Below are 5373 nucleotides of genomic sequence, written 5' to 3'. Positions count from 1 at the left end.
ATTCATTTAAACCTCATAACAACCTTACCAGGTGTTTACTATTATTATCCCCATTTCGTAGATGAGGAAATCAGGCATAGGAAGATGAAATAACTTGCCCCAGGTTTTATAGCTAGAAAATGCAGAACTGGGATTGATACAACTGGAATTGACCTAATTTACTTAGACAGTTGTCCTAATTATTAAAATCCTGATAGGAACTATTACCACTTGATGATAAGTTGAGGACAATTTGTTTATTTTTAGATGCAACCCAAAATTTCAACAGAACATGAATTCTATGATGAAACTCCATGCTACATGTGATGTTGAGTCAAAGACAAGATATGAGTATTCGGCTTCAAACTCACCAAATGTCAGGCATTCTTTGCCTCTCTCTACCCCACTATAACTGGAGATAAAACACATTGCACGCCAATTTACAGATATCTGACAAAACATCCCTCACAAGTTTCTGATGTCTAAACCAAAACTGAAGTCTCTGAGCCAAGAAAGCTGAGAGCTACCCTTTGGACCCTGAAGGGCCACCCTGAGTGGTCTGTTCACCTCTCTCCTAGACATCTCTACTTTATTCTCTTGTTAACTCGACACTGCCTTTGTTATCTTCATTGCAAATGTCTGGACTGTGCTTCTGTGCCAAGACTCTGTCAGGTTGTACTCTCCATTGAGTTTTCTTAGTCTGGTTGTATAAACTCTGGAAAACAGAACAAAATTTTCCTCTCTTTTTATCATCGGCTAGTTCCTTAGATGATAAATAAATTTCAGTGTTACACACATAGAAGATCCTCAATAAATAGTTCTGTGCTATAGAAAAATTCTTTTTGGCTCCATTCCCAGAATTAATGGCAACAAAAATAATTTTATATGTAAGTGCTACAAATGGACATTGTAGAATGCATAAGGAGGCTTAAGGGAAAGGGGGAACATTCTGTGAAAGATACTCCAACCCAGAGGATAAGACTGTGCATTGTTCTGGGAAAAGGGTCTTTAGCAATGAAACAGTTAAACCTCCAGTGAAGGCAGCCACAGCTGGAGGGAGTATTTAAAGTGCAAGGCAGGAAGTATGGAGTCAATGACTTCTGCTGGCAGGAAGGGTAGAGGGGAAGGGGGAGGGGGAGGGGGAGGAAAGCAGGGTGCCGGGAGGGAGGATTCTTAGCTCCTCTCAGTCTGGAAGACTTTCACAATTTGAAGCCAAATATTGGCCAGAAAACTTCTCCCATTGCTACAGAAAGGATGAAAAGGTGCTGAGAGCAGATAGAGTGAAGCCAAAGTTGGAAGATGCAGGCATTGTGCCCAGAATACAGTTGGAACTTCCAGCATTTGAATGGAGCTACACAAAAGTAGAAATTAAGATGCTTAGACATCTAGAAATACAGTTGAGAAAGCGTTCTTAAATAATAATGACAAAAATACCTAACGGTTATTCAGCAATTTTTACATGCCAAGAGCTGAATTACATGTTCTATTACATTATCCCATTTAACTCTCCAGAACCCTGTGAGAAAAATCCCCCCTTTAGAAATTATTCCTCATTTTACAAATGAGCAAACAGAGGATTTGCAGGTTAATTAGTTGGTCCAAAGTATAAATTCAAATACTTTGCTCCTGTCAAAATACAAATTTCAAAAAGTTAGAAACATGATTGTCATACACATATATAGAGAATAAACGTCCAGGATTTACTTATCTCATCGATGAGGGAACCAGTTGATTTAAAAAGGAGGATAGGAGACTATGTGTGTGTGTGTGTGTGTGTGTGTGTGTGTGTGTGTGTGTGTGTGTGTGTGTGTGTGTACATCTCACCAGTGGAAGCAAAGAAGGTGCCTGTAATACTGGCACTTTGGAAGGGCAAGGCAGGAGGATCCCTTGAGGCCAGGAGTTCAAGACTAGCCCGAGCAACATAGTGAGACCCCCATCTCTACAAAAAAACTAGAAAAATTAGCCAGGTGTGGCTGTGCATACCTGTAGTCCCAGCTACTTGGGAGGCTGAGGCAAGAGGATTGCTTGAACCTAGGAGTTTGAGGTTGCAGTGAGCTATGATGACACTACTGCACTCTAACCCAGGCAACAGAAGGAGAATCTGCCTCGGAAAAAAAAGTTGCAAACTTAGACAATAGAAAACTGACTAATATGCCACAGAGCAATAATACCAAAACCTTTAGGGTTCTTTTCCATTGGACATAAATCATTTGCTTTTCTACAGGACAAAAATAATTTGCAACTTATCAGTTTCCTAGATGTTCACGTTTAATTTTAAAGATTTATATCCTTAATAAATAAAACATAGTAGATCAAACAAAATTACATCCCCAGGTAAGCAGTGATTTCAGGTGGACTTATTAGACAATGTTATGATCTGAATGTTCACATACCTTTAAAACTCATGTGTTGAAATCTCATCACCAGTGTGATGGTATTGGGAGGTGGAGCCGGTGGGGAGTGATTAAGTCATGAGGGCAGAGCTCTCCCGGATAAAATTAGTGCCTTTATAAAAGAGGCTCTAGAGAGCTGCTTTTTCCCTTCCCCCATGGGAGGACACTGTGAGAAGGTGTTTTCTAGGAACCAGAAAGCAGGCCAGATGCTGAATCTGCCAGTACCTTGATCTTGAACTTCCTAGCCTCCGGAACTGTGAGAAATAAATTTCTGTTGCTTATAAATTACCCAGTCTAAGGTGTTTTGTTATAGTAGCCCAAATGGATTAAGACAGTGTTGTATGCAGCACTATCTAACAGAACTTTCTGTGATGACGGCAATGTTGTACGACTTCACTGTCCAGTGAGGTAGCCGCAGGCCCTGTGTGGCTATTGAGCACTTGAAATGTGACTAGTACGACTGAGGAACTGAAATTCAGTTCATTTAAATTTAAATAGTTACATGTGACTAAATGACTACTGTGTCGGCTGATGCCACTCTGTGACTTTGAAAGAGCACAGTCTGCAGAATATCCAAGTTATTCATATCCACAATAAAGTTTGAGAAGCACTGGATTAGGTGATACTGACAAAAGTGGTTTGTAGACCACATTTTGAGAAGTGCTGCTCCAATCCATGTTCTTCCAGAATCCACTTTCTAAAAAAAGCAAAGGTGAGTCTGGCACAGTGGCTTATGTCTGTAATCCCAGCTCTTTGAGAGCCCAGTGCAGGAGGATCCCTTGAGCCCAGGAGTTTGAGACCAACCTTGGCAACACAGCAAGACACTGTTTCTACAAAAATAAAAAAAATAAAAAACTGAGCATGGGTGCCTATAGTCCCAGCTACTCAGGAGGCAGAGGCAGGGGGATCACTTGAGCTCAGCAGTTCGAGGCTGCAGTGAGCTATGATCATGCCACTGCATTCCAGCCTGGCTGACGGAGTGAGACCCTGGCTCAAAAATAAAAACAAAAACAAAATTTAAAAAGGCAAAGGTCTTATTATCAATCCCATTTAATAGGTACAGTTCAATTGCTGAAGGCAATATAATTAGTCAGTGGTAAAAGTAAGATTTGGACCCAAGTCTGCCTGGTTCATAAGTTGAAATCTCAAATTCCCAGAGAAGTGTTAAACGGTTTGATTATAAAACAAATTGAGCCTTTTGGCTCTCTGAGCAGCACCATGACGGTTGGCAAGAACAAGAACCTTATGAAAGGCAGCAAAAAGGGAGCCAAGAAGAAAGTGGTTGATCCATTTTCTAAGAAAGATTGGTTATAATGGGAAGGCACCCGCTATGTTCAATATAAGAAATATTGGAGAAAGAGTAGTCACTAGGACTCAAGGAACCCAAATTGCATCTGATGGCCTCAAGGGTCATGTGTTGGAAGTGAGCCTTGCTGATCTGCAGAATGATAAAGTCGCATTTAGAAAATTCAAGCCTATTATTACTGAAGATGTTCAGGGCACAAACTGCCTGACTAACCTCCATGGCATGGATCTTATCTGTGACAAAATGTGTTCCGTGGTTAAAAAATGGCAGACTATGATTGAAGCTCATGTTGGTGTCAAGACTACTGATGGTTATTTGCTTCGTCTCTTTTGTGTTGGTTTTACTAAAAAATGCAATGATCAGACACGGAAGACCTCATGCTCAGCAGCAACAGGGGTGCCAAATCCGGAAGAAGATGATGGAAATCATGACCAGAGAGGTGCAGACAAATGACTTGAAAGAAGTAGTCAATAAATTGATTCTGGACAGCTTAGAAAAGGCTTGCCAATCTATTTATCCCCCCCATGATGTCTTCGGTAGAAAAGTAGAATTAGTGAAGGAGCCCAGATTCGAATTGGGAAAACTCATGGAGCTTCATGAAGGTAGCAGTTCTGAAAAAGCTACTGGGGACAAGACAGGCAATAAAGTTGAATGAGCTGATGGGTACGAACCACTAGTCCAAGAATCTGTTTAAAATTCAGACTTTTAATAATGACAAATAAAGAGTCCTATGTGTGAAAAAAATTAAAATAAAATTAAAAGCAGCTACTCTAGATCCAGTTGCTTATAGATCAGAATTGCCAGATCTTGTAATTTTTCAGAAAAAATCCATAAATCTGAATTGTCATGTAAGATAGTCTTGATTTTCAAAATCTTGTGTAGACCAAACAAAATGAGTTTGCAGTACTGACATGGTCTCTAGGCCACCAGTTTCCCACCCTGCCTAGCTCAATAGCGCGAAAGGTTTCCTCTGCCCTGCTGTCTCCATGAGGAACAGAGGACAGGGGTTTGGCCTTTTGGGGTCTTCCCAGGCAAAGTCAAGGTCTTCTCACAGCAATTATCAATATGATCCTTTCAATGCTTGTGACATATCCCTAAATAGTTATTTTTATGTTTGTGTTCTCAACTAGATTGCAAGTCCCTGGAGGAGAGGAACATACTCAGCTATCTATTACCCAGAATAACAATTGGCAAACAGAAAACATTTAATAATTCTTAGTTAAATGAGTATGCATAAAACTCAGAAGCTTAAATAGAATGGCTATGAGCCATTCTATGTTGTTGTTTGGTTGTTGTTGTTTTTAAACTTAGGTTCAAACTAGGCTCAGTAGCATGCACCTGTAGTTTCAAGCTACTTAGGAGGCTGAGTCAGGAGAATGGCCTGAGTCCAGGAGTTCAAATCCAGCCTGGGCAACAAAGTAAGACCCCTGTCTCTAAAAGAAAAAGAAAAAGAAAAAAAAAAAACCTAGGCTCAGGCTTCCATGCAAATATGTATGACAGTATACATATTACACATAATAATTCAGAAACAATCTCAAGGTCACAATGGCTACCATTTTTTAAAAAGCCTGCTCTTTTTAAAAGGTTCTTTCTATACATTATCTTATTTAACCCCTCCAATAATCCAGTAAAATGAACATTATCATCTCTATTTTGCTGAGGAGCAAACATTCAAAATTCAGTAATCTGCCCACG

At 40.0% G+C, this 5373-nt stretch overlaps 1 pseudogene; it reads left to right on the top strand.

Annotated features, from left to right (window-relative positions):
- Positions 1-3590: 3590 nt before the first annotated feature.
- LOC105806318 lies at positions 3591-4414 on the top strand (annotated as a pseudogene).
- The last annotated feature ends 959 nt before the right edge of the window (positions 4415-5373 follow it).

The sequence above is a fragment of the Propithecus coquereli genome, unplaced genomic scaffold (assembly GCF_000956105.1).
Source record: "Propithecus coquereli isolate 6110/MARCELLA unplaced genomic scaffold, Pcoq_1.0 Scaffold14, whole genome shotgun sequence".
Lineage (NCBI taxonomy): Eukaryota > Metazoa > Chordata > Mammalia > Primates > Indriidae > Propithecus > Propithecus coquereli.
The sequence above is the reverse complement of the archived record's forward strand: the minus strand, read 5'-3'. Positions and strand labels throughout refer to the sequence as shown.